At 45.0% G+C, this 23,569-nt stretch overlaps 1 protein-coding gene across 1 annotated transcript in view; it reads right to left on the bottom strand.

Moving 5' to 3' along the window:
• The window catches only part of LOC115092485 (unconventional myosin-XVI-like), a 507,378-nt gene that overhangs the window by 152,872 nt on the left and 330,937 nt on the right, over positions 1-23,569 (bottom strand).

Raw genomic sequence — 23,569 nt, 5'->3', positions numbered from 1 at the left:
GACCACGGCCCCGCACACGCCTCGCACCGCCGAGCCTATGCAAAATAGGCTCGGCACGTGCAGAAGTAGGTTTTTGGGGGTTATGTGCATAACCCTTTGAAATTCTACCCCAAGCGCGTATCTCCTGGTACACGCACAAATCAAAAAAGGTTAAAAAAGAGGCAGGGTGTGGACATGGACTGGATGGAGCATGGGCAAGAGACAGGCATTCCTGGAAGTTACTTTGAAATGTGCGCGTAAGTATTTTACGCACACAAGTGCGCACCAGGTTCCCTACTATGTAACTTTACTTCTGCTGTGGGTGGCACGAAAGTATTAAAATTTTAAAAAACTAGGCGAGTCAGAGAGGTTTTAAGGTTTGGGGGTAAAAGGGGGGCTAAATAACAGGGCAGGTATAGGAAATCCAGTCTAAGTGGGCAAACTGGAGGCAAATTGAGAAAAAGGTCTATTGCGTTGGCGAGCGTCGCTTTTAAAATCCCCCCAACTTACGCGGTAGAACTGGCATTGGCGCGCACGTGCTCGTATCCATCTAAAACTGTGCGTGCATCTATGTGTGTACGGCTGATTTTATATCGTGCACTCCTAAATGCACGTATCTTATAAAATGGCCACATCTCTAGGCGCGAGCCAGCGTATGCGCATACATGTATGCCCGTGAGGCTGCTTGAAATCACCGGCAGCGGGTAAGCTTGGACCCCGCTCCCGGTGGGGATTTTTAGGGTTCAGGGAGAAGGGGGGGGGGGGGGGTTCAGGAGGGTGGTTGGGTTGCGGTGGCCACTTTAGGTAGATAGTGAGGGGAGGGTGGGAGGGCCTGGCGACATCAGTTGTAATGAAGCTGGGGGTGGTGGGGGGGAGGGGAAGGGTCAACAGAAGACAAGAGTTCTTTTTATGGATGTAAGAGGTGATGTAGGGTGCGGATGTGACGGGCCACTATGGCATCTCAGAAATGTATAATTGGGGGGGTGGGGGCTCTCTCGCTCTCTTTTTTTTTTTTTTTTTTAAGTTTCCCACCGCTGCTTACCAGGGTATCTTTTAAAGACATCCGAGTATGTAGCCAGTTATCCAGTCACACGAGGCTGGATAACTTTAGACCTGCTCAGAAGCAGGTAGTCGGCTATAAATTTAGCCGGATAAGTGGCTGAGTATACCACTTATGCCATTTGGATGGATAACTTTTGAGTTATCCATCTAAATGGCTTTTGAATATTGAGATTATGGCCCTCTAAACTAAGTATAATATCCATCGATTTGGGAGGAAGCTCCAAAACTACCTCTGAAATCCAAACGGGTTATGGAAAAAAAAAAAAAAGAAAAGGATTAAACCCTCATTACAGAGTCACTTATTTATTGGGAAAGGATTAGTGTAATGAACTATTTTGACTTGAAAGTCACTTCAGTTTAAAATCAATTATCAGTAAAGTTATGTTGGAACCACGTTCATCATCCAGCATGAATATCACTATATTTCTTAAAGCTGTTTTAAAAAAAATGCTCAGGGGCCTTGGAGTAAAAGTCTTCACTCCCTCCAAAAGGGAATCCTGGAAAGTTGTGGAAGGTATTACGCATGGTGAAAATCTTAAGTCTGTGATATTGGGGTGGGCCCGTGGACTCCTCAGGGAGGATCTCGGCCCAGGCCACGCACAACTGATTGAGAACTATCTTGGTTTCAGCTTGTTAAATGTCTGCACGCAGCTCAACATTTTGTCAGCTTAAATCTGCATGCCAGAAATATGGTATTCTGTCCTTTTATGGTATCTAGGTAGGAGTCTCTTGGACTAGCAGAATATGAAAATTATCTTCAGAATATATTTAAATTACATTAGCAACTGAATTGTGAATCATTTTGGATGAGTCATATTAAACTCATTTAGAGACAATGAACATGAAGAATGATGTCCATAATAGGATGAATTCAAGGCTTAGGGGTAGATTTTCAAACGAGCGCGAACAGCCTACTTTTGTTTGCGCTCCAGGCGCAAACAAAAGTACGCTGGATTTTAGTAGATACGCGCATAGTCGCGCGTATCGGCTAAAATCCTGGATCGGCGCGCGCAAGGCTATCGATTTCGTATAGCCTGCGCGCGCCGAGCCGCGCAGCCTACCCCCGTTCCCTCCTAGGCCGCTCCGAAATCGGAGCGGCCTAGAAGGGAACTTTCCTTTGCCCTCCCCTCACCTTCCCCTCCCTTCCCCTACCTAACCCACCCGCCCGGCCCTGTCTAAACCCCGATCCTACCTTTGTCGGGGGATTTACGCCTCCCAGAGGGAGGCGTAAATCCCCGCGCGCGAGCGGGACCCCTGCGCGCCGGGCCGCGACCTGGGGGCGGGTACGGAGGGCGAGGCCACGCCCCCGGACCGCCCCGGGGCGTAGCCACGCCCCCGTACCCGCCCCCAAAACGCTGCCGGCACGCCCCCGAAACGCCGCGCAATCCGGCCCCGCCTCCCGACACGCCCACTCCGAAAACCCCGGGACTTACGCGAGTCCCGGGGTTGTGCGCGCGCCGGTGAGCCTATGTAAAATAGGCTCACCGGCGCGCAGGGCCCTGCTCGCGTAAATCCGCCCGGTTTTGGGCGGATTTAGGCGAGCAGGGCTCTGAAAATCTACCCCTTAATTTGCAAAGGAAATAGAAGTCCTCACCCCTACTCATGTCCTCAGCTGTCCTTCCCAAACAGTGCTCAGCCCCAGGGTTGTCGTTAGCACCAGGCACATTGGGCCCTTCCCCTGAGTCTAAAGCTCAGTGGCCGAAAAGCTCAGTGATGCCACTAATTTTTTTTCAATCCCAGCTGAGCCCATGGTGGAACTTAAGTGGGGGCTGCCACATCAGGCGTGGGAAAAAGGCCAAAAAGAGAAAGCTGCTGAGTGAGCCTGGGCCCTGTGGCCAAACACAGAAGGTTGCCATGTCGGGCCTGGGCTGCATGGCCAAAGAGAGGCAACTGTCAGATGCGGGATTGGCTGTTTGGCCGAAGAGAGGCAGCTGTCAGGTCCAGTGCACTCAATGGAAGAGAGGAAGCTGCGACATCGGCTGGGCTTCAGGGCCAAAGAGAGGAGGCTGTTGCTGCTGCCTGCCTGCATCCTGCACATTCCAGGGAGAAAGAGTGTGAGAGCGTGTGTGTGTGTGTCTGAGTGAATGTGAGTAATAGAATGTGTGTGTGAACAGTAGCATGTGTGGGAGCTTGTGTGTGGGTGTAAATATTAGCTTTTGTGAGAGCTTTTATGTATGTGTGGATGGTATAAGCATAAGCAATAATATGGGTGAGACCTTGTGTGTCTGAGCAGTAACTTGTGTGAGAGCTTGTGAATGTGTGTGCAAGCAATAGTTTGTGCAAGAGATTGTGTGTGTGTGTATGTATGTGTGTAAGAAATAGCATATGTGAGAGCTTGTGTGTGTGTGTATATATGTGTGAGTGTGCGCAACAGCATGTGTGATCAATAGCACAGGGTTGGCCAACTCCTTTCCTTAGGATATCTACAATGAATATGCATGAGATAGATTTGCATGCACTGACTCCGTTGTTTGCAAATCTATCTCACGGATATTCATTTTGGATATCCTGAAAACCTGGCCTGTTTATGACTTTCGAGGACTGGAGTTGGCAACCACTGCAATAGCATGTGTGAGAACTTGTGTGCATGTTTGAGTGATGCTGCATGGGCCCAAGGAGGAGACTGCTGCTGCCTGCACGTTCCAGGGAAAGAGAGAGAACATGTGTGTGTGAGAGAGTAAGAGCGGCCATCTTTACGACGGCGGTGGCCATCTTTAAATACGGTGGCGGACATCTTTAAAGACGGCGGCGGCCATCTTTAAAGATGGCGTCGGCCAGCCAGTGCTCCTACCATGTGACAGGGGCTGGCCAATGGCACGGATACCCTGTCATATGGTAAGGGCAAAGGGCCATCGGCGCCATCTTTATGAGTGGCAGCCGATGGCCTGAGAATGGGAGATCACTCCCGGGACCACCACTAGACCACCAGGTAATTTTAAAATGTTTTGGGGGGGATCGGGAGGGTGGGGGAAGCTAAGGGGTCATTTTTAAAGGGTCCGGTGGGTTGTTTTTTTTTTATCGGGCCATCGGCGCCATTTTTGAGTGGCAGCCAAAATGGCGCTGATGGACCGAGAGCGGGAGATCGGTCCCCGCACCCCCACTGGACCACCAAGTACTCGTAAAAAGTTTTGGGGGGGTTCGGGAGGTGGGGGAAGGTAAGGGATTCATTTTATAGGGTCGGGGTGGGTTTAGGGGTTGTTTTGGTGTGCCGGTTTTCCCCGCCCTCCCCCCTCCCCCGATTTACGATTTTTCACAATAAATCGGGGGAATTTCTATTGTATCGCAAATCTTTTTTTTTTTTTTTAAATTCTTTATTGATGATTTTCAAATAATGTATAATACATATTATTATGCAGAAATTACATGGTAAGGTTAAGAACTTAACATCTTAATTACTCATATCTCTTAATCCAGTAATATCATTTCTGAAACCCTTATCCATTTTTAACAATCAACTTGGAGGGGGTTTTGTGGTTACATGATTAGGGAGACAAAACAAGATTAAATAAAAGGAAAATTGTACTAGCTGACTGTGCACCTTTAATTTCAATTGGATACTGGGGATGATGTTGACACTCTGGTACCTTCTAGGAAATTTTTTTAACTGATCTGGATCAAAAAATATAAATAGATCATCTTGTCTCTTTATTGTACATTTACATGGAAACTTAAGAACGAATGTGTATCCAATGTGTATCGCGACTTTTGACGATTTTGACGATTTGACAATTTAAAAAATATCTGACGATTTTTTTAAATCGTCAAAAAACGATTCACATCCCTATTGGTTGCTGGTTCAAGTTACCACTGCACAATCCACTTACACTTTGCTCAATCTCTACACTCCGAATGTGGATGACCCTCAATTTTTTCAATCAGTTTTCACCAACTTGTTATCATCCAGCTCTGACTCCTGTCTTATTGGAGGAGACTTCAATCAACCTCTCGATCCCTTTTTGGACAAGAAGACAACCACTCGTCCTCACGTTTCTAAATCATGTAAGATGCTCCAACACTTGATAGAATCTTGTGTCTGGCGGATCCTTGGAGATTGTCTCATCCAACTACTAAGGATTATACTTTTTTCTCATTTCCGCACTCATCTTACTCAATGATTGATTATTTTTTATCCTCCAGATCTCTCCTTCCTCAGGTACTCTCTGCATCCATTTGCCCAATCATAGTTTCGGATCATGCTGCTGTCACGCTTCAAATTGAACTGTTATCGCCTCAGGTGATTGATCGTCAATGGCATTTTAACTCTACCTTATTGGCTGATACATCCTTTTTGGATTCCCTAAAAAGTAAAATTGCGGATTATTTTCAGCTTAATGAGTCCTCAGAAGTTTCCCCTTCGGCTCTGTGGGAGGCATTCAAGGTTACCATGCGACATTATTGGATATTCTATTCACGCTGGAAGGACTCAAGCTGCTAATACTAAACACTTGCAGGAGGAAGTTGCTGCTCTGGAAAAGGCTCATGTGGCCTCTCCTTCTCAGACTTCGCTCTCTGCTCTTTTGAAAGCATGCTACCAATACAATCTGCAATTAAGCTCCCAGGTGAAGCTTGGTATGTTTCGATCCAAGGCCTACTATTACGCTGATAACAACAAGTGTGGCAAATTGCTAGCTAATTATCTCAAGAAAGAGGAGAAGAAATGCATAGCTACCATCACATCTAGAGATGTGAATCGGAACCGGAATCTGTTCAGATTCCGGTTCCGATTCACATGTGGGTTTTTTTGCATCGGGCCCGATCGCAGTTTTGTTTATCGGCTGCACCCGAGCCGATAAACAGAAAACCCACCCGACCCTTTAAAACGAACCCCTTAGCTTCCCCCACCCTCTTGACCCCCCCAAAAATATTTTACAGGTACCTGGTGGTCCAGTGGGGGTCCCGGGAGCGATCTCCCGCTCCGGGCCATCCTCCCGCTCCCGGGCCGTCGGCTGCCACTAATCAAAATGGTGCCGATGGCCCTTTTCTCTTACCATGTGATAGGGTATCCGTGCCATTGGCCGGACCCTGTCACATGGTAGGAGCACTGGATGGTCGGCACCATCTTGTGCTCCTACCATGTGACAGGGGCTGACCAATGGCACCGGTAACCCCTGTGACATAGTAAGGGCAAAGGCTATCGGCGCCATTTTGAATACTGGCAGCCGATAAGATGTTGCCTCTTAATATGCTGGGTTCTACTTTAGACTATTCCACCCTTCCTATCCAAACAATGTCTAAAGAACTTAAGTACCTAGGTGTTTACTTCTACACTGATTTAATCACAACAATTAGTAATTGTGAATCCCTAATTCTACAGCAAGTACGCGAGGCCTCGTTACGCTAGTCTCCTTTACATCTTTCTTATTGGGGTCGCTTAGACACCATTAAGATGGTACTAGTCCCTAAAATTACATACCTACTTTCTATGCTTCCAGTTTTTTTCGCATCCGATTTTTATTTACATGTGAATCGTTTACTAGCACAATTTGTTTGGAAGAATAAGTCCCCTAGAATAGCCCTGTCCAAGCTAAAAAAGACTACACGGGATGGAGGAGTTAATTTTCCTGACCTCTGTTCCTATCATCAGGCATTTATGCTTCAGCAAGGTTATCATTTTTTTGCTAATCATACCTCCCCATATGATATACCTCGCTGGCTTTCTTTGGAGCTATTTTTGATGCATCCATATCCAGCTGAATTTTTTCCTGCTGTCCCTCTCTCCTCTACGCATGCTTTAAACCCTATCATACAGGCTGTCCATCAGGCTTTTCAAGCCTAGGACAAGATACCACATCCGGATACTATTCAGTGGAACCAATCTCATTTTGCACTGATATGGGGCAACCTACACATTAGAGTGGCGGGACATCCCATTCGATGGCAATTATGACAAACACATGGTATATGGTTCCTTCACTAATCTACAAGGTACAGCTCTCCTACCCTTTGCAGTGCTACGCCAGTGTTTCCTTTTACCAACCACACAATTTTACACTTGGCTACAGCTCAAACATGCTTTATCTGATGCCCCTACGTATGCCTTTCCTAGCCTACTCCTACCCCTAGCTCTTAAAATATATGAAGATTATGGTAAGCTAGGCCATTTAGCGTCCTGATTTTATAAACTCCTTCAAACTTTCTCAACTTCCTCCAACTCTTACTAGCTTGTACTCTGTGTGGTCTTCAGATCTCTCCTGTACTTTTTCCAAAGCGAACTGGTCATATGTATGGAAAGTGTCAAATTGCATCTCACTGTCTTCCAGTCTCACTCAAACGGCCTTTTTTGTTTTACATCGTGCAGTTTGGACGCCATGGAAATTTGTACCATGCTGGACTGCTAGCCTCTCATTGTTGTTGGTCCTGTTCAGCTGCTAATGATACTCTTTCACATATGCTTTTTTATTGCCCTTTGGTCTCCCTAATTTGGAAGCAAGTATGGCAAACCATATTCTTGGTACTAGGCCAGTAGTTGGTGTTCCACCTTCAGGCAGCAAAACACTGCACAGAGCGGCAGTAGCCACAGAGTCATTCACGGAGCGGGATGCCAGTGGCCAGTAGTTGGGGTTCCACCTTCAGGCAGCAAAACACTGCACGGAGCAGCAGTAGCCACAGAGGCATTCAGGGAGCGGGATGCCAGTGGCCAGTGGTTGGTGTTCCGCCTTCACGGAGGGCTGCCATCTCCAAAAAAAACAAAAACAAGAAACAAACAAAGCAGGGGTGGGTAAGAGTATGGGGCAGGGGTGTGGCCTGCTTGTTGCATCAGTTGCCACCCCTGATTGAGCTGGATGTTCACTGGGATGCGGATACGGCGCTGCTCTCTGCATGGTGGAGGGGTGGAAGGGAGTTGGGGCCGGAGGGTGCTGGAAGCCAATAGTGATGGGTGGGAGGGAGAAAAAGGGTGGGAAAAAAAAAAATAAATAAATGGATGAACTGCGTGGCTTGCTAGGAAGACTGGATGGGCTGTTTGGTCTTCTTCTGCCGACATTTCTATGTTTCTATGTAGGCCTCTCCCAGCCTCTTACCTTTTCTATAATTATTTTAAAAGGGGCAAATCCCTCCCTCACTCTATCTGCCTCTTCTTGCAAATTTCTTGATTTTTTTCTCATAGTGGCCATACATAATATTCTATCCAACTGGAAACATAGTGATTTGCTATCGGAACATTTATGGTGGAATTCTGTGTGCCTCTATAGTAAGTACGAGCAATCTGTTGCTGTCAAATATAAAAGACTGGCTTCTTGGTGTAGGGTGTGGAAGCCGCTCAACGACTACATTGCATCACAGCATTAGAATGAATGGTTTTTCTTATGTACAATGTTTGTTTGGGGCCTATAATTTTTTCATCATATTATATTATGCCCTTTGGTAATCTCTGTTAGCTTACTTTCATTTTCTCTTAACTCCTCCTCTTCTTTTCCCTTCCTTTTTATTCTTCTTTCTTTCTGCTTTTTCTCTCTCTTGCTTAATAACACAAAGACAATGTTTTCTATTATTATATGAATCTTGCAGTGACTTCAACTGTTATAGATTTAAGGTATGTTTTTCTATCTGGGCTGCATTTGTTTATGTATGTTTTTGTCTTTGTTCAATAAAGAAATTTAAACAAAAAGAAAATTACCTTCATAATATTAGTTCTAGAATATCTGACTGACCTTTCTACTGACATCTAAATTCTAATATCTGTAGAGAAGAGAGACATTAAGAGATATACCCGTTTCAATCTTTCCAATGTTCAGTCATGCACCTTATGTAATTAAGCAGGGCTTCCCTCCTCTCAGACAATGTAGTGGCAGAATAATAAATAGAGCACTAAATTATCGGTCAGCTCTTGGGATTAGTCGATACAGCTATGCAAATTGAATTGAATTTACAGCATCTGCTGAGAGTTTATATTACAGCGCTTTTGCTGCCTTTCGCATTGAACAAGTATCGCCATTTCATTTTCATTATGTAACATGAAAACACAAATATTTACTTTGCACATAGGAAAAACAGAAAGCAATAAATCAAAAAAAATCTCAGCATAAACTGCACACCAGGATCTCCCTCCTGCATTAGTCTGTAGCATACCAAAACCATCTATAGCTCGCTGTGAGTCTCAAGTGAGCTCTGAAAATATCCATATTTCTAGTAAATTAGGATATTATTTTCCAGGATATTATTTTTGCCCCCAGCAGTCCTGGAGATGAGATGCAAACACTCACAGCATGATGACACTCATGAATAACCTAGAGAATTGAACATATTTAGAGCTCTCTATTCTAGCTTACTCTTACAAACCCTAATAGGCAGCTTATGTACATTAGATCATGTCTTGAGGCAGGAAGTGGACAAGATGACCTCTTGAGATTCTTCCATCTTTATCCTTCTATGAGTACTATATATCTTCCTAGTAAGTGCTGCAAATATGCTGCAAATATGTTGAATTGCCTGTGTTAATAAAGATGGCCATACTCTTACCTACACACTGGGGACAAATTGCTAACCTGCAGTAAAACACTATGATACTATGCTGTGTCAACATAAGTTATTTTCTGTGGGATTTTCGAAACTGTGGTTATGTGACCATAGTTTATTAAATTCCATAGTGGCCCCAACAATGAATATTGCACAGACAGGAAATTGCATTCTAGCTGCGGTAATGTGACCCAGGGCAACGTATGATCATGTCCTTTGGCCACAATCTTTTAAAAGGCAGATAGCCCTGAGGTGGCCAAAAGCCCGAAGGGCCAAACAAGCTGTCTTACCTTGCAACCCAAGCTGGCATAATCCTATCAATCGTGTAACTTGAAAGGGTTATGCCACCCACATTCTAAATCTCACCCCACCCAATTTAGAAAAAATGTGGGGTCCCAAAGTCACCTGAATCCTCCATGCCCTCTACTACAAAGAGCAAGCCACAAATCAGGGTAGGAGCATGCAGAATCTCTTCTGCCCCGTCAGAACCAAAATTTTAAATGGCACTTGCTGACCTGCTGATTCTATTTGCCCTTCATTTGCAGGCAAAATACAAGCCATGGGTCAGCTGACACCATTTTGATGTTCAGTGCAGGTAAGGCATGAATGATTGGATATCTCTCTTGCCCCTGAAGACTACTGCTTGCTTTTGGGTAAGGGGCATGGATGAACTGAAGGCCGTAATTGTTTCTAAGATGGATAGGGGGTAAGGCTTCCAAGTTACTCTAGAGGGAAAGCAGGGAGGTTTGCTGGGGTGAGAGGAGCCAACTGTTTGTTGCACTGTTGGTGGACCCTTGGCCCGAGATAGGGTTGATGCTACCGTAGGGCAAGCAACCATGGGTCCCCACCATCGGGAGGCAGAGCAGACCGGGAGACAGAGGGCTGGTATTGGAGCTTCTCCAATACCAGCCCTCGTTCCCCACAGGTTGAGCCCTTGGGTGCTGGGGCCGGCTGGTCTTAGGCGGCACTCCGTCAGATGACTCCCAGTGGAAGTAGTAGCAGGTAGCCAGGGACCAGCAGAGGTATCGGAGGGACCGAGGCAGGTCTAGATGAGGCAGGGATCCAGAGGCCTGGACGGCAAGGATGGGCCAGAAGCAAGGGTAGGTAACGAGCGGGCAGAAGAAGGTCGAAGCCTAACAAGGCCAAGTCAAAGGAGATACCAGAGATGAGGTACAATGGAGCAAGGGTCAAGGCCGGTATTCACTCCAGAGCATAGACCAAAGAAGCAAGGGTCAAAGCCAGTAATCAGTCCAGGGTGTGGCCCAACAAAGCAAGGGTCAAAGCCAGTAATCAGTCCTGAGCGTGGTCCAACAAAGCAAGGGTCAAAGCCAGTAATCAGTCCTGAGCGTGGTCCAATGAAACAAGGGTCAAAGCCAGTAACCAGTCCTGAGCATGGTCCAATTAAGCAAAGATCAAAGCTAGTATTCAGTCCAAGGCAAAGGCTAGGTAGGAACCAGGAACGGATTCAGGAACAGGATCCAGGAATGAAGATAGGAAAAGGAAAAGGAACCAGGAACGACGTCAGGAACAGGGACGAGCAACGAAGCACACGACAAGCGTGGAGACCTGTTGCCAAGGCAAGGAATGAGTAGCAGGCCCTGCCTTAAATAGCAGGGCCTGATGATGTCATCATCCAGTGCTGTGGGTTAGTTTCCTGCCGCGGCCCCTTTAAAGGCCAACGAGGTGCGCATGTGCCTAGGAGAAGGCAAGACGCTGAATGGCGGCGTCTCCCCGCAGCCACATTGGGAGACCTGCCGGGAGCCAGAGAGGCCCACAGAGGGATTAGGAGCGCCCGAGGAGGCAGTGGGGGTGCAGGAGCGCAGGCGGCTGACCACCACTGCCAGTGAGGACGGGTCAGGTCCGAGAGCTGGGCGCTGGAGGTGAGAAGGCGTGGTCACAGGCCTTCCGCGGCCAGGACATGCAACATGTTTGGTCCATGGTGTTTTTGGTCACTGAAGCATTACCTTGAGGCCACATGCCCCTGTACATCTTGCGAGTAGGGTACTTTGAAAGCATTGGCAAGTGAGAACCATATTACTCTATTTCAATATTGATTTACTGCTTTGAATGCATTTTCATACAACAAAGCTCATTAATATTTTTCAGAAATTTGTCAATATTTTTTTGTGCTATCAGCAATGCTTGCATGATAGCATGTTAAATGCCAAATTCAAAGTTTAACATGTGTTTGCCACATTATCACAGCTTAGAGAGACCCCATTGTTTATCATCAGCTCTGCTAAGTGAAACTGCAATTGAACTCTATGGACAGGAATATGTCTAGCGCAAATGTTTTATCAAACAGATCTCGCAATGCAGATTAAACAACATGTTTTAATATTTCTTGTGCAGATTTTCTATATTTGTGAAATGATCATTAACTACAGGAAAAGATCAAAGCATTTAGGAGTCATTTCAGTAAAGTTTGATATCAGTGTTCACAAAAACAGTTGTTTACATGCACTTTAACACACCAATCAGTATTAATATTGTGTGGGTGAAAACCCACACTAAATCAATGGATCACAGTCACATACAAATGATCGTGGAAGTCACATTTTGAAAGTCTGTAAATAAGATGATAATGACCTGATCAGTACAAAGCATGGTGGACATTCAGCACAGAAATATGTTTGCATGTCTTGATATGGTAATAAAGGTGCTAGCCTGCCAAACCAGCATGCCAGAATGGTTTTCTACCACCATCCGGCACCCCCTGGATCAAGAGAACTCTATCCCATTTTCACCAGCACCACCAATCTTTTTAATACACTTCCATCTCTCATTCTGATACCACCGATCATGCCAAGTACCCTCTCTCCCCAACAGATGAAAAAAGATCCTGCTCTCCCTGCAACAGAACCACCCACCCACCCCCCACATCAGAAAATAACACTCTAGTGCATATCTCATCCAAGCCATTGTCTCTGGGCCCCTTCTGGCTCTCTGATGACAGAACAATTCTCTCTTTCCTTAGAGCAGGCTTCAGAGTCAAGTTCAAAATGGCACCTCTGGATACGCTATACACTAAGATCCATAGGGGTGTGCGATTTTGTTTCATGTCGGTTTTTGGGGGGACTCTTTCCTGACACATTTCATTTCATAATATTTATTTCATTTTATTTAGTTTAAAAAAAAATGGAAATTAACACTTAAAAAAATAGAAAAGAAACGGGGCTTCTGCATGACAGGGACCTCTTGTTCCTGAATTGCTGATAATGAGACCAAGGTGTTTGAGAGCATTATTTGTAACGGTGTGTGATAGTCCAAATAAGTTTTGTTATTAGAGATGAATATCCCAGAACGCAATAATAACCCAGCAGTAGGCGTGAAGTTATTTCTCAATGCAGGATGACTCAATACTGTACTATTTATCATCTAAGAGAAATAAAGTATGCCACAGTTTTAAAACAATATAATTTGGTTTTCTAGCAACATGACATGTAGAGTCATAACATTTAGTCATGGTAAGTTCATCATGCTGAAAGCCTTATTCCAACCACTATATTCTTCATTTCAATAAATGAATGTGGTAAGTGTTCCTAGCTTAGTAAACTGGAAATTAGATACATAGCTAACAGTAAACTAGTTACCTTTGCAAATATCTCATTAAAATAAACATTATTTTTATTGTACTATGCCAACAAAGGACTCTAGTCTTAGCTTCCACATTGCAATAAAGACCTAACCAGAAGCAGTATTTATGGATAATTTTCAAGGTCATTGATATGAGTAAATAGTGGTTTATGCACCTAAAATGGCTGTCTGAAAATTGCCTTCCTTTAGTATAAGGAAAAGTATACACATTGGATTTGATTTGTCATAAAATTGTCAGCTCCCTGGAAAGTAAACAGTCAAAACAACGAATAGCAACTTTCATAAAAGCAGATATTCTGGAGACATTTGGTCAGGAAAAAAAAAGCATGTGTCCACTAGGACTGGTTCCCTTCTCTCTGCCCACAGGTAAGCCCCACAAGCACTCATTCACCGAGATGCATAGACAACTTCCATTCACCTCTGACAGTCTCCTAAGATGGGAATTTAATAATATTGGCATTCGCAGAAGTACATGCAGGCTAAAGGACTGTCCAGTTGTATGGCCCCTATTACGCTCCATTGAGAGAGATTTTATACTTGCGGAAAGAATGGGAGACTTAGATGGAACAAGCCCTTTTATTTCATAAGGAAATGCTTCAAGAGGTATTGCCTACCAGTTTCCCATTCAAATGCAGTTTCTGAAGAGCCAGTGATTTTTTTTTTTTCAGTCAGGGATTGCAGCAATGATTTCTTTTTATAAAGAGCTTTGGTTGACACTAATACCTATTAGCATGCACAGAGAAAACATTTTCTTTTTTGGTTTGTTTTCTAGGGCACCGCCATTTGGTTCATTAGTTTCAAACAAACAAAGAAAAAAGTTCTTTTATCTGTTCATTTGTTTACATTTAAAATCAAAGGGGGAAGCACTGGAGACTCTTTTTGGGCTCCAAAATTGGGATTTTCTCATTAATTCTAATTAAACTTATGGGAGGACATCATCAGAAGAGGGAAAGAAATTTGGTGTAGATTGTAGCAAAGAGACACAAACAGTGGCACGAATAGTCTAAGGCACCATCCAGTAGGGGTGTGCATTCGTTTTGAACTTATATGTAAAACGCTACTTTTTTTTTTTAACTTAAAAAAGTGATGAGGCGAAAACGATTGGATTTCCAACTTATTCAACATAGCTATGTTGAATAAGTTGGAAATTGCGATCGTTGATCCTAAATAAAAATTTAAACCCCTCACCCTCCTTAATCCCCCCCAAGACTTACCACAACTCCCTGGTGGTCCAGCGGGGAGTCAGGAAGCCATTCCTCTATTCCTTTGCGAGGAGCACGTGACGGCCGCGTCACGTCGGAGTGACGCGGCCGTCACGTGGTCCACCACGGTTCCGCTCCCGGACCCCTCGTTGGACACAAACGGAACTTTTGGCCAGCTTGGGGGGGTGTAAAATGTCAGTGGAGGAAAGAAGAAGGGTTTCTGTACTATGATATGGCCTAAATCCAAATTGATATTGGTCTAAAATGGAATGTTTGTCCAAGTATTCAGATAATTGTTTTAGTACTATGGATTCAATGATTTTGGCGATGAATGGGAGTGCGGAGATGGGGGCGGAAGCTATTGAAATCAGATAGGGTATTACTTTGATTCTTTGGTAAAGGCATGATAATGGCTTGTTTCAGTGAGCTGGGAAATGATCCAGTAAGAGAGGAGTTAATGTTGGCGATCGGCAAAGCGATGTAATCTTTAATAGATTTAAGCAGGGTGGTGAAACAAGAAGAGAGTGAATGGGTTGAAGGATTCATTTTTTAAATAATCTGAATTATTTCGGTGCTGGCAATCAGTTCAAAAGATTCCAAGCTATAGGCTGGCTTTAAATCAGGAAATGTTTTTACAATGTTATAAATATTATCCTGAAAAAAAGTTCTTAAAACGATTCGGATTGCCTGAGATTGGGCATAGGTTTAGGGTATAAGCAGCAGTTTGAATTATTTATTTATTTATACGTTTTTATATACCGAAGTATTGGCGGGGGCCTTCACTCCGGTTTACAGTTATAACAACGCTATACATTGAAGTCAGATGAACAGCTTTAACAGAGTTAAAGTTATAAAGAATATATACAAACACCTGTTAAAGGTCTGTTAAAGAATTAAAATGTTTAGTTAACATTTTTACTGTATTGAATTTTCAGATTGTTATTTGCTTGGAAAATGTGTTTGGAAGAGTGAGGTTTTTTTGCTGAGTTAATTGAGCTATAGAGTCAGATTTATTTTTTCTCCATTTAGGGCCTCATTTTCCAATATCGCATTGGTAACACATTAGGGGGCGTTACCAATGCAAATGAGGCTTCTTTCGTGCAGTGGGGAAACATTGCGTGCGGTGATGTTTAGAGAGAGAGAGAGAGAGAGAGAGAGAGAGAGAGAGAGAGAGAGAGAGAGAGAGAGAGAGAGAGAGAGAGAGAGAGAGAGAGAGAGAGAGAGAGAGAGAGCGAGAGAGAGAGAGAGAGAGAGAGAGAGAGAGCCTTACTATAGTGCCTATGCCCTAGACAGGTATTTTAATCCCTATGGGAGGGCCACCTACTAACTCGGGGTGGGGATTAGGTATCAGCGTCGGGGGTTGGGGGCCACTTTCTCATTCCACATGAGACCTATGGAAAGAACAGTGGTCTCTAGTGAAGATTTGCTGGCCGTCGGAGTGAGGAAACTCACTCCAAGAGGAGATTTGGGCAACGTTCTCTCCACCTAGCTTGTTCTTGCCCAGGTAGAGTGTCTAGCAAGCTAGGTGGAGAGAACGTTGCCCAAATCTCCTCTTGGAGTGAGTTTCCTCACTCCGACGGCCAGCAAATCTTCACTAGAGACCACTGTTCTTTCCGTAGGTCTCATGTGGAATGCGAAAGTGGCCCCCAACCCCCGACGCTGATACCTAATCCCCACCCCGAGTTAGTAGGTGGCCCTCCCATAGGGATTAAAAATACCTGTCTAGGGCATAGGCACTATAGTAAGGCGCTCTCTCTCTCTCTCTCTCTCTCCCTCTCCCTCTCCCCCCCGCCTGAAACGGGCTGTCCGGGACTATTGTGGACCGCGATAATCCTTTTGTGGCCCGTAGCGCAGTCCATAACGCAAATTTGAGGGTTGTAGTTATTAGCCGCGATAGCAGCCGCGCTAACACTGCGGCTGTTTCACCGCACACGATAAACAGGTTCCCGCTTTACATATGCTCCGCCCCAACTCCACCCCTGAATACCAAATTACTAATTTGCATTCGCAAATCGCGTTAACAGCTGTTAACGCGATTTGCGAATTTATTGCATGCAGTAAACTGCTTTGAAAATGAGGCCCTTAGTTTCTAATCTGTGAGATTTCATTTTAGTGTAAGAAGATTTTGGGAAAACCAGGGGGCATATGAGGATCTAGAGAGGATTTATTAGGTTTACCTGAGGCAAGGATAATGGCATTATCCCAGCTATTGACCATATCAGTTGTGTCATTATTGGGAAAATTAAGAATCAGAAGAAGAAACGTACCTCTAAACGATTCAGGATCGATTGCCTTTCGTGATCGGAAAAAGTTTGTTTTGATATGTGAAGTGGCTGATTGATTAATGATATATGTACTAGAGATGTGCGTCATTTTTTTTTCAGTTTGGTATTTGCTTTCAGCAAATGTTGAGAGAAAGAAAAGGACTTAAAAACGTTTGAAAAAAATAACAAGGCCACCGCCTCTGCAATAGGGGCGAGGGCAGTGTAATATTGGGGGTTACATTGTCCACCTTCCAGTCTTCAGGTACAAAGGAAGACTTTAACGATAGGTTATCAATCAATGGGTTGATTTTCAAAGGTCCGCTTGCATAAGAAGTGGGGTTTACGTCACGTGGCCGAGAATTGCGTGGCCGAGAATTGCGTGGCCGAGAATTGCATGCTCCATTTGCATTTTAAAATGGGCCCAGCCACATGCGTTAACCTGGTATACACACACACAAGTGCTGGGCCACCCCAAAGGGGCTTGCTGGGGGGCAAGGTCTGGGCAGGGGGAGGGGGGGGGAAGGCCAGGACGATGCCAATATATGTTGTCCTGGGGAAGCACACGCTGGCAGCCGGCCGGCGCACACAGATTACTTCTGCTCCAAAGGAGCAGTAAGTAATGAAACAAAAAAAGATAAGTGGATAGGAAAGGGTTAGGGGGTCGGGGAGGAGAAGAGAGGAGAGGTGAAGAGGGAGGAAGGTTAGATAGAGGGGTAGGGAAGTTCCCTCCCAGTCTGTTTCTTAATTGGAGTGAACTGGGATGGAACTGGGGTAGACCTGATTGCGTCACCACGCAATTTAATCGATAAATTGCTCCCTCCCTGTGCTGTGCCATCCGCACATGCGTGCACGGATTTTAAAATCTAGCACGCGTGTGTGTGAGGCCATCGGATTTTATAAGATGCGCGCGCTGGAACTTCCAGTTCCCGGCCGTGCCCTTCTTTTAAGAGTGACCCCTAATTATATTAGGTCTGAAATTTCGTTTCTGAATTCTTTCAGATCCCCATGGTTTCATAGCATCCGGTCCAGGTGATTTACTACTCTTCAGTTTGTCAGTCTGGCCCACTGCATCTTCCAGGTTCACAGTTATTTGGTTCAGTTCATCTGACTTATCACCCTTGAAAACATTTCCGGAACTGGTATCTCCCTAACATCCTCATTAGTAAATACGGAAGCAAAGAATGTATTTGGTCTTTTGGCAATGACCTTATCTTCCCTAAGTGCCTCTTTAACCCCTTGATTGTCTAATGGTTCAACAGACTCCCTCGCAGGCTTCCTGCCTTGGACATATTTTACAAATTTTTTATTATAATTTTTTTACTTTATGACCAACTTCTTTTCAAATTCTCTCTTAGCCTATCTTATAAATGTTTTACATTTAAACTTGCCAATGCTGTCATTAACATTCACGTTGGTGGCCAGTGGCCAAGATGCTGCCTTTTTCAAGGGCCTGACGTTATTAGGAGCCTTCATGGCTGCAGAGTCAGCAGCCCTCCATTGTTATTTTTAGAAGGAGGCTGTCTGGTGTTAGGGGAGACAGGAAGCCAGTGACAGCAAGGGCAGATGTTTCGGATTGCGATAATGGAGATCCGGACAAAGCAGCAGCAGCACACCAGAGATGAGGCAGGGCTCATGCTACACTTCTAGCTTCCCCTTTGGCAGCGTAGGTTTCTAACATGTTTTCTTCCCTTCCCATCGGCTGGCAAAGCCAATCACACTGCCGTTTCCTCTCTCTCTCAGTGGCCCATGCAGCTGATGACACCACCCTTCCTCCCTTTATCTGGGTGAGCTGATGACTGCACTGTTGTTGGTGACATTGAAAGAAGTGCACTTTCAGGGTGAGAGGGCCACATGGTGCTTGCGAGATGGCAGCTGGACACCCCTGCATAAAGTAAGCCTGTAAGCTACAGATGTGCATTTGTAAAAAATTGAATGTACGCATATAAAGGTGAATTTTTAAAAGGTGGGCATGGGCCAAAATCGGGAATGCATGCATCTAGCAAAGGTGCACATCCACCCAATTTTAAAAGCCGTCCATATGCGCACACAAATCCCAATGTGCGAATATCTCGCATCAGGAAAACAAGGGGTGGGAATGTGGGCGTGGTGAGGCATTCTGGGGCGGGGCTAAGAAATGGGCGCAAGTATCCATGTGCATGCCCAGGTATATTTCAGCACAAATTTACTTCTGCCGTGGAGGAGGAGTAAGCCTTTATAAAACTATTTCCAAGCATCTCTGAAATGTTTGAGGGGGTGTGGGTTAACCGGGGGGAGGAGTGCAGGCTAAAGAACCAGGGGGGGGGGCTGGAGAACTTAGCTCTAGACTGGGCAAACTGGCAGATGAACTGGTGAAACTGGTCATGGGGCGGGCACGCACCTGTTATAAAATCCCCTCACTTGCGCGGCTCCAAGCCATTGCGCGCCTGTGCGTGCACACTTGAAAAATTAGGCGCACACATGCGTTCGCCACAGCTATTTTATAACATATGCATGTGTGTGCATGCAGGATGTAAAATTGCTGCGTATCTGGCCGCATGCCCACACACACACACACATGTGTATATGTGTACCCGCGTGCCCGTTTGTCCCTGATTTGTTCTCGGAACTAGATACATCTCCTGTTCCCCCAGTAAAGTACTTTTTAAATCCAGCTAAAAGGACACATGTTGTTAAAGTACACATATACATTTCAAGCAGCTCAGAATCAGATTCAGTCATTCTACCCATATAAACCCAGTTTTTACCTGCATTGATCCCAACTAAGCCTTTGAAAATGTCCTCTTTTATTCCTAGGTATCTGTTTCTGAGCTATCCTTTATAATTTCTATTTTACCAAGTCTCCAGAATGCATAACTTTATTAATAAGAGACTGGTCATCACTGGGACTGCAGTTTAAGACTAACCTTGACTTCTAGTGTGAACTTGACAGCTTTATCTTCCCACCTATTTAAGAACATCATAACCTAACACCATTTGTCATTCTGGCAGGTCCTACGCTCCAGAAAATATTAGAATGGAGACTTAGTTTTTACCCCTGAATAGGGAAGTTTCCTCAAGGTCAAGGAAGAAGAAAGGTCGGGAAGAAGTAAAATAGAATGAAGCGGACGGATAATGGAAAATAATTTTACATTCTCAACAGAAATGTGTAAAAAAAAATAAGCATTTACTTAGCAAAAATCAAGAACCAACATAAGGAAGCCTTTATCAAACACATATTCATAATTGCACTAGTAAACTACTTTATGTACACAGTACATTTGGTTTTATATTCATTGCCAGTAAGTATCCTATTAAAATATAGGTGCTACATCATTTCTGGCATTACCCTATCCAAATATAATAAACTAACTTATTGTGCATGTCTGAAATTATGAACTAAAACTATATTTTATTTATAGTGTAATTGTAGATTCATGGTATAAAACGTTACTGCACATGTAATTCTAATTGCAAATTTAAATAAAGAATTAAAGCAGCTTAAATGAATACTAATTCCCTGTCTGGAAAGGGAACAAACATCACAGCACTCTGAATACTGACGATAAAACCGTTGGCCTGTTACAATGCTTTTTCAATTTTAGTATTTAAGCAGGACAGCAAATTAAAGGAACCCCTAAAATAAGAAAATGTCCATTTGTAGATATGTTTTTGAGCTTTGAGCACTGCTTTGAGCGAGTTTAGTTCAACAAGAGGTAGAGAAGGCATGCCGATCCATGTTTCTGGAACGTTCTACAAGACAGATTTGTAGGAATGGTGTGTATGGATGTCAGGGGTGGGGCATGGCTGTGTGTATGTGGGGCAGGTTGTGGTGGGGGAATGTTCCAGAGAAATGTAGGGCGTGGGTCTATGAGGGGATATCGGTGGGGTGTGTGGGGTGGGATATAGGTGCGTTGCGTGGGATTGTGTGTGTCTGGAGAGATGTTTGTGCATAGAAGGGTAAGAAAAGGGTGGTGGAAGTGTTTGGGAATGTGGAGTTGGGATGGGAGTGGTGTAGGACTGTAGGTAATGTGTGTATGTGTGCAGGGTATCTAGGGGGATGGATATGTGTGTGGGTGTGGGTTTTGGGGTGGATGGGGGTTGTATTGGAGGGTGGAATCTGTGGAAAGGTTGTTTGTGTATAGGGGCTGTGAGGGTGGTTTTTTTGGGCTTATGGCTTGGTGTTTAAAGGTAGCATCTGTGGTTGTGAAGGAGTGTGTAGGTGGATATTTGTAGGTAGGGTTGAATGTGTGAGGGTGCTGTGTGTCAATTGGATATGTGTGGCGGGGTTGTGTGCATACGTATGTATGTATTAAGGATGTGCAACTGTAATATTTTTCTTTCAGTTTTTTTTGGGTTTTTTTTTGGGGGGGTGTCGTTTTTTGGTTCATTTAATGTTTTAGGTTTTTTTTTCTTTTGGTTTGATTTGTTTCTTAAATGGAAAAAAAAATTAAATTGATAAAACTCCCCAAACAAAAAAGTTCCTCTAATTCCCCCTCCTGCCCATCAAATAGAAATCCGGGGCCTAGGCCTACTTGGATAAACCTCCCCGAGCTCAGCCAGGGCCTCTCTCTGGCCCACACTCCTGGCTGTACAAATCTAACCCAGGGTCCAGACCTGTATGGATGGGCCTGCCCAGGCCCCTCTGACCCCTATTTTCATCTGTTAAAATTTTCTGGAGTCTGGGGACCTCCCAGCCCTCCACTTACCCCATCCAAATGGCCCAGCAAGTTGGAAGGGTAGAAGCAAAGCCCACTCAATCCTGCCCTCACTCTTGGCATTCTGAAAATGGTGCCAGGCATCCCTGAGACGGCCAACCAAAGTGACATCACTTAGGTGCTGCACTGAGACCCTCGAGTACCATTCTCAAAGTGCCAATTTGCTGTGTCCTGCAGATGGAGTAAGTGGGGGCCAGGTAGGCCCGTAGACCCTGGAAAATTTTAAACAGGCAGAAGTGGGGGCAAGAATGCCTGGGGAGACCCCAGCTTGGCCCAGGGCAGGCCCAGCTGGGTAGACTGGGACCAAGGCTAGACTTGTACGATCTGAAGTATGAGTATTAGGGGCCCAAAGGGGTCCTGGATGGGCCCCCGGTCTTCTCTTTGATGGTAGGAAGAAGAGTAAGAAGGCCTCCAGAAGGCTCATTTTTTTTCTTTTCTGTTTTTGCATGAAAAAAGAAAATACCTCAAATATTTTGAGGTATTTTCTTGAGGCCTTTTTTTGGTTAGTTCTTAGAAATGCACTAAAAATGACCTCATTCGTTGTATTTTAAGCAATAATAAACAATAATGCACATAGGGACAGTAACTTACAAACCAGCGCGCGGGCGTACATTTGCGCACATACATCAGCCCACGCCTAGGGACTCGGCCATTTTATACCAGTTCGCCCAGTTAAGAGACAGGCACTCCAGACCCCCCTCCCCCCCAGTTTAATAGCCTTCACTCCCTCCAGTTAGGGACGACCCTTAAAACCCCAGAGATCTGCCTAGTTTTCATAAGTTTTTTAAATTTACACATCATGCACAGCAGAAGTAAAGCTACGCGTCAGGGCGACCTCGGCACAGCGCCCATCTAATCTGCTTGGGGAATGCGAGCCCAACTTATTCAAGCGTCCCCTAATTAATGTGCGCTGGGCTTTTAAAATTCACCTTTTATAGTATGCATGTATGTGTGTATTGGGGGGAGTGGGTTAGCGGATATGTCTAGGTATCTGGTTGCATGTTGGATGATGGATGTGTGTGCGTGTTTGGGTCGGTTCATGTGTAGAGGGAATTCCTTGAGGGGGGGGATAGGGAATAACATGTCATAGGGTTGTGTGTGTGTAATGGAAGTTGTAGGGTGTGGGATTTTTTTTTTTTAAGGGGTTTGGTCTGTGAATGGGGGCAAGTGGGTATGCGGCGTGTAGTAAGTATGAGGGTACGTGTGAAGGGAATGAGTTAAGAAGCTGCATAACTTATTTTCCCCGTCTCTGTGGAGGCCGGGGTATAGGTGTGAATGCGTGTGCCGGGAGCACGGCTGTGTTTGTGGCTGTGTTTGCGGCGGGAGGCGTATGAGTGTGTGTGGGCGTGGGGGGGGGGGGATATGGGCAAGTGTGGTGGTATGGGGGTTGGGGGTTTATATGTGTAGAGGCATGTTCATGTGTATGGTGGGTGCATGTGAGGGGCTGTGTGGGGGTGGGGATGCTTGTGTTGGATTGGATATGGGTGTGCGTGTGTGTGTGTGTAAATCATTCATGGATGTATGTGACGGTGTGTGTGTATGTGAGGAGGTGGGGGGGGACTAGGGTACTTTGGAGGCTCCTTTTTGTGCCATCTTTTGCCTGTTGCTTCCATTATTTTCCCTCTCTCTTTCTCTGCTTGTAGTGCTCTGTGGCAAAAGTCTGGAAGGGTGAGGAGTGGGACGGGAATGGAGCACTGATTAGCATTCCGACAGTTCAAACAACTTCTGTCAGTTTCCTGTAAAAGTAATGGGGATTTTCTTTCCCCACTGAAAGCAATGGGGATATATATATATATATATATATATATATATATATTAGGGATGTGAATCGTTTTTTGACGATTTAAAATATCGTCCGCTATATTTTAAATCGTCAAAAATCGTTAGAAGCGCGATACAATAGGAATTCCCCCGATTTATCGTCAAAAATCGTAAATCGGGGGAAGGGGGAGGGTGGAAAAACCGGCACACTAAAACAACCCTAAAACCCACCCCGACCCTTTAAAATAAATCCCCCACCCTCCTGAACCCCCCCAAAATGCCTTAAATTACCTGGGGTCCAGAGCGGGGGTCCCGGTGTGATCTTTTACTCTCGGGCCTGCGGTGCGTTGTAGAAATGGCGCCGGCGCTACCTTTGACCTGTCATATGACAGGTCAAAGGTAGCACCGGCACCATTTTGTTTTTTGTCCCCCAACGTCAGGAGCATAGGAGATCGCTCCCGGACCCCCCACTGGACCCCCAGGGACTTTTGGCCAGCTTGGGGGGGGCCTCCTGACCCCCACAAGACTTGCCAAAAGTCCAGCGGGGGTCCGGGAA

Source organism: Rhinatrema bivittatum, chromosome 5, assembly GCF_901001135.1.
Source record: "Rhinatrema bivittatum chromosome 5, aRhiBiv1.1, whole genome shotgun sequence".
In the NCBI taxonomy this organism is placed as follows: domain Eukaryota; kingdom Metazoa; phylum Chordata; class Amphibia; order Gymnophiona; family Rhinatrematidae; genus Rhinatrema; species Rhinatrema bivittatum.
The sequence above is the reverse complement of the archived record's forward strand: the minus strand, read 5'-3'. Positions and strand labels throughout refer to the sequence as shown.